The sequence below is a fragment of the Pteropus alecto genome, unplaced genomic scaffold (assembly GCF_000325575.1).
Source record: "Pteropus alecto unplaced genomic scaffold, ASM32557v1 scaffold33, whole genome shotgun sequence".
Taxonomy (NCBI): domain Eukaryota; kingdom Metazoa; phylum Chordata; class Mammalia; order Chiroptera; family Pteropodidae; genus Pteropus; species Pteropus alecto.
In genome coordinates this window covers 4,888,110-4,901,414 of record NW_006435762.1, presented here as the reverse complement: position 1 = coordinate 4,901,414, position 13,305 = coordinate 4,888,110, and the positions used below count along the sequence as shown (strand labels likewise).

Genomic DNA, 13,305 nt, shown 5'->3' with positions numbered 1-13,305 from the left:
GCTGGAGGTCCAAGAACAAGATAACAGTATTTTGGGGTTCTGGTGAAGGCCTTCTTCCAGATTGCAGACTGCCAAATTCTCAGTGTCTTCACATGGTAGAAGGGGTGAAGAATCTCTGTTTGTTCTCTTTTATAAGAACAGTAATCTCATTCATGAGTGCTTTTTCCTCATGACCTAAGTACCTCCCAAAGGCCTTCATCTCCCAATACTATCACATTGGGCATTAGGGTTTCAACATATGAATTTGATGGGGGGAAACAAAACATTCAGACCATAGCACATATTTGTGAAATAGAATATAAAAAGTTGAGTATATACTGTAATCCCTAGAGAAAACACTGAATTATTCAAAGATGCATAAAGAAAAACACAAAGAGGCAAAGTAAAAATCTAAAAAATATTTAAATAACCAGAAGAAGGCAGGAGGAGAAAGGGAAGAACAAAAAACTGACAATCCAAAAAACAAATAATAAAATGATATATTTGAATACAACCAAATCTCTCTTTTGTGGTGCCTTGGAGGCGGTCGGCTGCTTCAGGATGAAGCTGAATATCTCTTTCCCAGCCACTGGCTGCCAGAAGCTTGTTGAAGTGGACGAATAACGATAACTTCGTGCCTTTTATAAGAAGCGTATGGCCAGAGAAGTTGCTGCTGACGCTCTGGGTGGAGAATGGAAGGGTTGTGTGGTTCGAATCAGTGGTGGAAACGACAAACAGGGTTTCCCCATAAAGCAGGGTATCTTGACCCATGGGCGAGTCCGCCTGCTACTAAATAAGGGGCCTTCCTGTTATAGACCAAGGAGGACTGGAGAAAGAAAGCATAGATCTGTTCGAGGTTGCATTGTGTATGCCAATCTGAGTGTTCTCAACTTGGTCATTGTGAAAAAAGGGGAGAAAGATATTCCTGGTCTCACTGATACTACTGTGCCTCGTCACCTGAGGCCCAAAAAAGCTAGCAGAATCCACAAACTTTTCAATCTCTCTAAAGAAGATGATGTCCACCAATATGTTGTGAGAAAGCCCCTAAACAAAGAAGAAAAGAAATCTAGGACCAAAGCACCCAAGATTCAGTGTCTTGTTAACTCCACACATCTTGCAACATAAATGTTGGCATATTGCTCTGAAGAAACAGCATACTAAGAAAAATAAGAAAGAGGCTACAGAATATGCTAAACTTTTGGCCAAGAGAATGAAGGAGGCCAAAGAGAAATGCTAGGAACAAATTGCCAAGAGACGTAGACTTTTTCTCTGAGAGTTTTTACCTCTGAGTGCAGTCAATTGACTTCAAGACAGAGCATTACCAGAGACAAAAAAAAAAAAAGAAAAAGAATGTTCATAATTTTATAATATCAGTTGTTTGGTAAGATATAAATATCATAAATAAATAATTATAAACATTTATATGACTAATAGTAACATTTTAAAATAATATTCAATGTAACACATTGTATTAACAAAATAAAAAAGACCATGTGATAATTTAAATAGATGCATAAAAAACATGTAATAAAATAAACACCCATTTGTGATAAAAATTCTCACCAAACTGGGAGTAGAAGAAAACTTCCTCAGTCTGATAAATATCTTCTATTAAAAAGATGCTGTTGTAATCCCACTTCATAACAAAATATTTAATGAATAAATCAAAATGCCCAGTCTCACCATTATTTCGACATTGTGCTGAAGGTCCTATTCAAGGTAATAAAGCATGAAAAACAAACACAGGCCTAAAAAAGAAAAAGAAAAACATCCTTGATTTACAAATGAGATCACTATTTTGTAGGAAATTTTAAGAAATCCACAAAACTACACTTTGTTAGAACAAACAAATTCAGTAAGGTCGATGTATACAAAATTAACATACATAAATTGATTATATTTTTAAATATAGCAGTCATCAACTGAAAAATGAAATTAGAAAAACTATCGTGTAGAAAACAATAAAATACTTAGGAATTAATTTAACAAAAGACATGCTAAACCTCTATGCTGAAAACTGAAAAACAGTTCTGAGAGAAATTAAGGGAGACCATAAAAAATGGAGAGATGTACCATATTCAAGGACTATAATGTTTAATACTGTTAAAATGTAAATTATCTACAAATTGATATATAAGATCAATGCAATCCCAATCAGGATCATAATAGACTTTTTGTAGAAATTAAGAAGATGATTCTAAAATCTGTTGAAAAACAAAGGACTTAAAATATCCAAAGTAATCTTGTTATAGAATAATTAAAGGACTTTCACTGTCTGATTTCAAAACTTAATATAAAGCTATAATAATTAAGACAGTATGATGATAGCATAAGAATCAACAAAGTGATCAATGAAACAAACTAGAGGGTCCAGAAATAGATCCCCAGCATTTTGACTTTCTACAAAGACACTAAAGCAATCCAATGGGAGAAAAGACCACCTTTTCAACAAAAGTTAAGGGAAGAACTATATAACCACAGTAAAAGAAAATGCATCCTAACTCTTTTCTCACGTCATACATAGAAATTTGAGGTAAATCATAGACCTAAACATAAAAGCTAAAACCATAAAGTTTTTAGAAGAAAAATAGAAAAATATCTCTATGACTTGAGTCTGGGCAAAGGTTTCTTAGACAAGTCACAGGAAGCAATAACCATAAAAAAAAAAAAAACTAGACTTCATCTTAATTCAAAATAAACCATTAAGAAAATGAATAGGCAGTCCACAGACCATGCAATAAATATTTACAAAACATATATTAGCATATGTTGGGCATAGGACTGATATTGAGCTATATACATACTTCTTTCTACAACTCAATAACAAAAAGCCAAGTAAGCCAATAAAAAATGGACAAAGATTTGAACAGACACTTCACAAAGAAATACAAACTAATGGCCAATGAACACATTTAAAAATGCTCAATATCTTTTGTCATCAGGGATATGCAAATTAATATCAAATGAGATAACAGAAGGCACTCTCTAAAATGGCTAAAATTAAAAAGACTGGTAACACCAAATGTTGGCGAACATCTCAGAAAATCAGAACCCTCGTTGTTGGTGTTTATAAAAAGCCACAACTGCTTTAAAGAGATCTGGCAATTTCTTATAAAGCTAAGTATATGCTTTCCCTATAACATTAATACTTACCCAAGAGAAATCAATACATATGACCACAAAAAGACTTGTATAAGAATCTTCACTTTTAAAAATTATTTATTTATTTATTTTATTATGGTGACATTTGTTAACGAAACCCAATCAAGTGTACAATTCAACAGTAAGAAAAAAAAAATGTTCATAGCAGCTTTATTCAAAGTATCCAAAAGGTGAAAATAGCCCAGATGTCTATCAATAAACAAACTGTGGTATATTCCTACAATGGAATATTATTCATCAAGAAAAAGGAATGAATCACTGATTTCCACAACAATGTGGATGACTCTCAAAAACGTTATGCTGACTAGGGGGAGAAAAAGCCTCGCAAAAGAGCAAGGCTAAGTTATATAAAGTTATAGAACAATCAAATCTGACCTATAATGGAAAAAATCACAATGGTGGTTGTCTCTTAGAGGATGGAAATAAGGAATAAATGGGAAAGCATGATAGCAGTGATAGTATTCTGTATCTTGATAGTAGTTTGAACTGCACAGATATGTGCATTTGTCAGAACTCAATGAATATACACTTAAGATTTGTACATTTTATTGTTTGGGAAATTTACATCAAAATAAAAGTAAATAAATATTCTAATTAATGATATGCATGTTGAAGTATTTCAGGGAAATTTTACAGATGTCTATAATTTACTTTGAAATGTGTATAAAATGTGTATTATACACATTTCAAAGTAAATTATAGATGGACTGATGGATAAGTAAAGGAACAGATATATGATAAAAACAGAAATAGTAAAATATTAATGGTATAATAGGTGGTCCAAAAATAGATGTTTACCATAAAATTATTTTGACTTTGATGTATGAAAATTTTCATAATAAAATGTTGGGGAAACGATTCAATAAAATTTTATTTTAAAATATGAGAACATCAAATAAATGTGAAGTAGACTGGATATTTGATAATATGGAATTATATTTATATTTGTATGTGATAACGGCAATGTGGTTATAATCTTTAAAGAGATCTTATCTTTTAAATATACATTCCACAATATGAAATATCTTTTAAATATACATTCCACAATATGAAAACCAGACTTTTGAGACCCTTGCCCAGTTTTCCTTTTTTTTGACCTTGAATACAATACCTTTACTAAACCCTGGGATGGAAATAAAGCAAAGGAGTAACTGTTAGTGCAAGAATTCACAACTTATGGGATATGAGCTCAAGGCACTGGACCCCAGAAAGTTTCAAAACCACGATGACTGAAGTAGTGAAATTCTAGCAAGCATAAGGGACAGTGTGTGAGATGATAAGATGATAAGAACTAGACAAGCACAAACAGGCAAAGAAATTCCATGGTTTCGACAACAAAGGTGAAACAGAGAAAACCTAAAATTCAGACAATCATATGATTCCAAAAGTTCTTAACCTTTGCCCTATAGCGAATAATTAATGGGTATCCTATGAAGTATTTTGTGAATTTTTGTGAGGATTATATGAAATAATATTATGCTTAGGATAGTGACACATAGAAAACACTAACTATATGCCAGCTATTACTATTATTATTTCTTTGAAAAATATTTTTTAGGTATTTATTATACATCAAGCAATATTCTAGGCACTGGGGATAAATCTATGAGACAAATTGATATGGCCTTTGCCCTCATAGAGCTCAGAGTTTAGTGAACTCTATTCTAGACAAACTCAAACTCCCCCAATCCCTCATGCTTTCCTTTTCTAAAATTGAGTTCGTAAAACCACATAGTATCCTAACCATCCGTGACAAAGAGGTAATTTTATGTTAATATGTATAAAATAGAAAAATGTTTTCCTAATGCATACTAACATGGAAGTTGTGATGCTTGATATATAGTCACAGATGTGAAGAAAAACTTTAATGCTTTATCTCTCATTATTTTTACCTTTCCTTTCACACTCAGTTGAACTTATTTTATAGAGGCTATTAAAATATTAAGCTATTTTCTCCTTCATTAAGCATAATTTCCTTAAATTTTTTATTAACATTTTGTATGCTTCCCTTTTTGAAGATTAAATGGAGCCGTTATGTATAATATCATAGAGTTGAAATGTATATCAATATTTTCAAATTATCTTGTTTTACTTCCCCAATTAAAATCTTTTTCTTATTTGTGTTCTTTTCTACTTTGCCTTAATGTGGCTGACTAAGGAATTGATATATATTAAATTACTGCCCTTGAGAACACCAATGCAGAAATAAAAGCCAAGAATATCTTATTATATAGTAGATATCTCTAGATAGCACTTTAATATTGTTTGATTTTCTAAATTGTGAACAAAGATTACTTTTATAATTTAAAACTTGGAGGGAAAAAAACAGCCTTAATTATGTTATTTACCCTATTAGTCCTTTGACTTCCTGTTAATTTCCAGTGGTATACATTAAAGAACTTTCACATGAACGTTCAAGAGTTTTACCAATTCTCCTCTAAGCAGAAGGAACAAATATGTTTTCATGCTACGAAAATAAAGAACATAAGTTGAAAAGACACATTTCCTGAAAAGTTTTGGAATACCTTAAGGTAGAAACCACAAATAATGTATTTATTTGAAATTTTAAAATTAGAAATTAAGTCATCTACCCATACACTTTACAAGTAATAGTGCAAATTTAAAAACAACAAAAATGGAAACAACTTGAGGTTCTAGTCTATTACTCTATTCTATTATCTTGTTAGAACTTTAATGAATATGTTTACTATCTTAGGTCCATAGAGATAAATCAAATATGTGTGTAACAAGATTATCATAAGGAAAAGAACTTTTTAATAAAACAGGCTTTGTAGTATCGTCATGAGCAAGCTCTAACAATTTCTTGATTATACTTTAAAATTCCTCAAGACAGACAAATTTTTATTATTGTTGCACAGTTCCTCTTCCTGAACCAGGAAAAGGGGATTTAAGGCTAGGCTTAGTTTCCTAGGCCATAGAAATGAAGGGCTAGGTCCTAGATTATTGTCTTCGGCTTACATCACATTACTGGGCCCCACTTCTAACTGCTTCATCTGGTGGTCCTTTGTATATCAAATGTGGATACAGTCTGCCAGGAACCAGGGGTTCCAATGTAGTCTCTCTTTCCATGGGTTCTGAATAGCTCAGGCTGAGTCAAAGCACACTTGACTCCACTACATTTGCAAAGGATGTGAATCTACTCCACAATACTTGGTCCAAAAAAAAAAAAAAAACTACATCATTTTTCTTTAGTGTTCTAAAGTAAATATAGCTGCCTAAGCTTGCTACTCATCAGGACTGGTAGGAAATTTAACCCATATTGTTTAGCTGATTATGTAGGAGAATGAGGATAGGGCAAACAGGCTCTACTCCCTCTCTAGTATCATAAACAATCTGATAACATAAATACCAAAACTATTCCAGAAAATTTGGGAGAAAGGAGTCTGATCTGCAGTCCATTCTGATTTCCTCTCAGATGCTAATTATCAATGTCTGCATGATTTATTTGCAGCCAGTCACCTCTACTCCTTTCAAGCCAAACTCAAACAAGAATATCTTTTATTCCCCCAAATCATGACACTCCCCAAAATCAGTCCCCAGTCATCCCCAAACTACCCCTACTTAGCAGCAGCCCCTATTTCTTCTTCCAGTGGCTGTGTGGATATGGATGAGATCTTTACCACTCTCAGAACTGCCTCTATCATCTTTCAGGAAAAATGCACTAGAAGTCAGACCGGAATCCATCTTCACCTCAAAGAACTGGTCTCTATCTTCTCCCTCTTCTCCTTTTCCCCTCCAGTGCTTCTGAAACACAAAATGGCTAACTTCCTTAAGAGGAAAGAGGAAGTATTGATAGGATCTTCAATGTCATGAAGCTTTTCATGGAAAGAAACTCTGACTCCTATAAGTACTTTATTTAATGCTACTTTATTACACTAATTATTTAAAAGAGTTATTATGAAATACTAAATCAAAACAAATTATTCTACAGCCATACCACCCTGAATGTGCCCGATCTTGTCTGACCTTGGAAGCTAAGCAGGGTCGGGCCTGGTTAGTACTTGGATGGGAGACCACCTAGGAATACCAGGTGCTATAGGTGTAAAAATAAAAATAAATAAAATAAAATAAAATAAAATAAATCAAAACAAATTAAACATTAATTATTTACTTAATGAAATATTGAAACATATCAAAGTTTCATAATTATAAGTTAAAAATCACAAGTCTAGGGAGACAGATGGGAGGAAAAAGAAAAAAATTTTAAATAATTTCTTCAATTAAAAAAATTAATTTAAAAAATAAAAATAAATCACAAGTCTGATATATCAGATTTTCTTAAAAATTATCTACATATTTATAAAGCTAAAAACACATTATATTGATTACAGAATTTATTACTACTTTTATACTTCAAGTAGTTAAAAAAGTATTAATACATTGGATTTAAACTTATGCTTTCATTATTTCCATACTATTCTCGTTATTATTTCTTATTCCTCTTAGGAGTTGCCTTCCTAGGGTACAGAAATATTAATTACCTTAAGAGTTATAGGACCAAGTTAAAAAAAAAATCAGTGCAAGGTACCCAAGGTTACAGATTCTGAATTGTCAGCATATTGAGCCTGTTTGTACCTTTCAAATTTCAACTGCTAATCTCTATGCTTTACTTCCTTCTCATACTTATTTTTTGTGGTAGAGACTCTAAGGTGAAACTTAAGGTTATTTTGGACAGAGCAGAGTCAGAATCAATAAGAACATCAAGGGAATAAATTATGGAATATTAGAGCTGGAGAACATCTTAAAATCAGTCTCTGCCACTTCAATTGCTAAATGAGGGAAAAGGAAAAGAAAAGAAATCAGATACTCATGGCAAAGAGACTATTAAAATGGCCTCTGTAATAGTTCGTGAATTATGATTCTATGGTCCTGAACAAGGATGATGGCAATAAAAAGGAAAGCAAACATGAAACATAAGGTAAACAAAATTGAAGACTTGCTAGTGACTGATTAAATTTAAGAGAGTAGTATAAAGGTACGTAGAAGTACAAGTTTCTATTATCCACTAGCTATAGGGAGATGATTTTGTATAGTATAGTTTATTTATGGCAAAACTTGTCTTGTTTCTCAAGGCAATAAAATTAATAGAGCCACTGAATGGAGTGACTGCCATGGAACAGTGCTATCCCCAACAGGATTGGTTATCAAATTTGTTTTTCTTCATACTATGCAATAATTTTAGGTGTTTTAAAACAGTGCCACTCAAAGTGTGATCTGTAGATCAGAATCAGTCTATAAATTGTTATCGATTCACATTGAGATACAGAAATTGCAGGTAAGCATTTAGAAACTTTAATAGCAATTTAACATTGCTGTAATATTCAAGTGCATGCTCAGAGTAACAAAAATACTGGTCTGAAAGGTTGGGAAAAACCCTGGTCCTTCACCACAGACAGTTTTAGAAGTTCTGTTTTCAAAGACAAGGGAACGTATTCATAATATATGAAGTTCTAAAAGCAGATGATAAAACGTTATATTGTATGAGACTGCTTTTATAAATATATACATGTATCTACAGTAAAAGTGAAAATACATTAACCAAAGAAGATTAAAATAAAATAATATATAAAAAAATACTTAGAACACTGCCTGATACATTGAAACACTCAATAGGTGTTAGGATCAATGATGATGATGATGATGATGATGATGATGACGATGACAATGATGCTGAGACCTCTGAAGTTTCCAATCCTATTCTTGCTGATCTATAACTATTGAAGATTTCAGTTCTATTCCAAAACTTCTACTGCCACCATTGTGCTTATCGGTCCCTTGCTGCTGGTGCAGACCCTACCCCAGAGGTTACTACCTTATCATTGTGCCATTCCAAACACATAGTCATAATTAGTCATGGATTCTTTCCATGGCAGGCAAGCCTCATGGCTCCTTCTCTTTCTGGGTCAGTTTCAACAGGATATTAAGCTTACCAAAAATTAGCATTACCTTTAGCTGCTTAAAAATCAAAATACAGTGTGGCTTGTGAAAGTCAGCTTACATCTTCTTTGCAGTTCTTATCTAGATTTACGAAAGAATACAAATTTATTTAGAGAGTTATAGCTGAGAGAAACACAAGAGAGCACCTAATGAAGTTGGAGAAATAAAACTTTGGTAACATCTAGTCCAGCTCTGCCATTGCCTAAACAATCGTGTGACTTTGGGCAAGTTACTTAACCTCACATGTCTCCTCTCTTAGCCTGAAGTAGTAATATTACTTAGCTCTCTTTCAGCAGTGACTGGCAAAGCATGTGCTCAATAAATAATAGCTATTATTAGCACAAAATTACCATTTACGGAGGAGGAAACTAAGTCAAAGAGGCCCAAAATCACATGGTTGGTCTATAATTAAACTAGGACTAGTTGCCAACGCTCTTTCTCATGCCCCTAGCAGCCTTTCACTTCTCTATTCTGCAATTCTGTAAATTCCTAGAGATGCCTCAGCATAATGTTTGTCTTCCTATAAAACATGGGAAAAAATATATATCAAGTTCAATGTATATTTTTATTTTGTGCATCCATTAGTTTAATTCTGGAAATGCAGTAGTATAGACCTGCAGATGAATAGAAACGGGGAGGAAGAACAAATGCAACTGTATTGTAATTCCTGTGTATCCAATAAATGTGTCGTCACTGGCTAGCCTCTGCCTTCAGGAATTGACAAATATTAATGAGATGGGTTTATAAAATGTTAAAAACATCATTATTGTGAATTCATTCTCTAAATGGTTGTATCAGGGCTTTCAGTTACAAACAACAGAACCAACTCACTCTAGCTAGTTTTAATAGAAAAGGGCCATTCTCAGAGGTTAATGCTGCTTGGAGCAGCACCTAAAGCCACCATGAGACTATGCACAGTGCTTCTGGGAACAATGAGCCCAGACACTAACACCAACCTTCATCTCTGATGCTACAAAGAGCTCCATGACTCAACCAGACTTCTTCCTTTTTTGAGTCAAAGGCTTCCATGAGTGCTGCTAATGACAGAATCTAGGGCACATGCTGGGTGTCTGAGATGCATGAGAGACTGGGAAGGTGACATTTATAGCTTTCAGCTTGCAGATCTGGTATTCACAATGTGGGAAATTACCAACATTTAGAAAGAATGTTCAAAAGATTTCAGGAGGATACATATACCAAATGCCCACTATGTTACTCATGCAAGTTTTCTTTGAAATAATATTTCATTCATATGCCCCCAAACATATTCACTATAAAGCATATGAAGAGTCAGATAATTCATCTATTAAACAATATGAAGTAAAATGAATATTTATGGGGAGTTAAACAGTTTAAATTTTTTCTTTTTATTCTTTCCTGCCAACACTCCCTTTTAATCGCCTACTTTTTTTCTTATTCTCCCTCCATTTTTCCCTTGCCTTTTTCTCTGAATCTCTGATGTCTCTAAATATATTTATCAATAATCTGTATAAATGACAACTGTTATTAAATTTGAAGAAAGTATTGCATGAATTTACTAATGTTTCATAATATTTATTTATTCAAAATACTTGTTTAGCACCTACTATGTGCCAGGCACTGTTCTAGTCACTAGGGATATAGAAGTGAATAAAACAGAGAAAATCTCTGTCTCCTTAATGGATAAAATTAGAAATTTAAATTATTTCACAATTTTACAAAAAGTAATCAACAAAGTTGAATCAAGTTCAAAAACAGAAAAGTAAAAGTACTGTATGTAATTCAATTTCAACAATAATAAAGCTCTAAAATAAGGACTATCCAGTCATATTTTTAAAACAAAACAAAATGAAACAACTGGAAGTTATTTTCTAAATAAGTCACTAATGTCCTATATATTTTTTAAAAAATAATTATGATACGGGTATATATTAGCAGAGATATAAAGAGCAAAAACAAAGATATATATCTGCAGTTCAGGACTTTTACATGGCTTTCTCTTCTTCTGTCTACTGTTTATATATTGTTAGTTCTGTGCTTGACCCTCTCTCTCTCTGTTTTTCTCACTTTTCACACTGTTAATGTTTTAAATATTCAAAACTACATCTCCAGCTAATCTCTCCCTCTTGCGATCCACACTTATACATTGAACTGCCTACCAGACTCTCCTTTTGCAAGTCTCACAGGTTCTCAAACTTCAGTAAATCCCAAACTAAACTCAATATTATCTTTTACAGACCTTCTGCTATATTTTCTGAGTGGCGCCATCTACCTAATTGCCCATGACTATAGAAATGTTGGAGTCATCTCCACTTCTTCCTTTCCCTAAATTATAGTAGCCAAGCAATCCTGTGTATTATACCAGCCTAAAATCTGTCATTACTTTCCGCCCCTTTTGGGGTTATCTTACTCAGGACTTTTCTCACCTTACTTCCAGGCTGACATCCTGGAAAATCCATGACTTTCAATTGCCCATCCACTACAGCAGGTGTATGCTATTAGAATGATCTTTTTAGAAATGTAGATCTGATTATGTTACCCACCTTCCATTAGATTATTTCAATGGCTTCCCTAACCCTCAGGTGAGGATAAAGCTTAAGTTACACCTTGGCAAGCAAGGTCCTTAAGAATGTATTTATTGCTCCCTTCTCTTGCAAAGGGGCAAAGTTTGCCCTGAGTTGTGTGTGCATTGGAGACCAAGGGTCCAACCAAGGCAGAGTATTCTATCCTAAGGAAGGTATATATGCACACTTTGGACCAGTGATAGCTTTGCAGCCCCCAGGTTACCTTCCTCAAGTTTATGAAGAGTCAAATTTAGAAAGAGAATTATAATTATTTGTTTAGTATCTGAGACCATGCAAAATTGAACATTTGTACTAACAAAATTAAACTGAATCAACAGAGATTTAGTTAGTCTCAAGAGAAAGAAGAGTTTTTCTGTTAGATTGATTAAACCTGAAAGCAAGTTGCCAAATCTTTAGAGGTGTTTAAAAACATGATCTTATTTTAGGTAATTAGATATTAGTCTACCAGGAGGCATGCAGTTACAGGAAAGAATATTTTAAGGAACCATATAACACTGTGATTTTTTTGGTGGCACATTTCGTCTTTCCTCGCTGCTGTGCCTGGTCAAATCCTTTTCTCTTCTTAAAGTTCAAAGCAAATATCACCACTTCTGTGAACCTTCTTCCACTTCACCTCTAACTGGACAACTAGTTGCTCCCTACCTATGTGCTCCTGTAATACTTGACTCAAACCACACTGCACAGTGGCACATCTCACATTGTATTATTCTTGTGTCTTGCTTCCCACAGTACTGTGGGAGCTGTACAAGCCTGTCCTGTTTTTAAAGGCAGGAAAGTCACATCTTTGTGAACTCACTGCCTGCCTGCCATCCCCTTCCAGTGACCCCCAGCATAATGCATGCAATATGGTATGCATTCAATATATTTATGTTGGGTTTAACTGAATTGCAAGTTAGTGTTTTTAATGCACTACATTTTGAAGTATTTGAGGTTTTATTTCTTATTGCCGAAGGCACAAAGATGACTTTTGAAATCCATATTATTCTTCACAATCATACCTTCTATATGTAACTAGGACTTCTTGATGTATTTAGAGCATAGACTAAATTTAATATTTTTCCAAAGTCAAGTATTTCTAATCTTAAGGAATTTTTAAAAAATATTATGCTACAAAAAACTGTGGTGACTAGCAATGGAATATTTTAAGTGTTTACAAAATCCCTTTTATTACCAGCATCTAAATGAATACATGTATAATATGCATCTATATTTGGCATACTTTTGTTTTAGTAAGTAAATACTCTTAGACATTTCTTTGTCTAAAAATTGAAATAAAGACATGGGAGAATGAACCTTATACATTATGAATGTTACTAAAGGAATGGTATTTTTTAGCACTAGACTGACTATACCATACTGTAAGTTCTTTTTTCTTTTTGCCTTTATATCCCAGAATCTAGTATAGTAATATAAGCTCAGTAAATATTGTTTAAATAAGTGAAAGAATGAATATATGAATGAGACCAAGCAAATGTGACACTTGAGAATGACAGTAATATAATAATTGACCTCACTAGAAAACTGTTTCATATATTTTATACAGAGAGAGAAACTGCACTCTAAAGAATAAAATACAATCCTAAGGTTGTTATGATATGTAACCTTAGCATTTCTAAGAAAGATATTTCCAATAAAGATCCTG

At 33.2% G+C, this 13,305-nt stretch overlaps 2 pseudogenes; both read left to right on the top strand.

The window, feature by feature from the left end:
* The first annotated feature begins 540 nt into the window (after window positions 1-540).
* LOC102894989 lies at window positions 541-8,876 on the top strand (annotated as a pseudogene).
* Window positions 7,086-7,204, top strand: LOC112479044 (annotated as a pseudogene).
* Window positions 8,877-13,305: the final 4,429 nt, after the last annotated feature.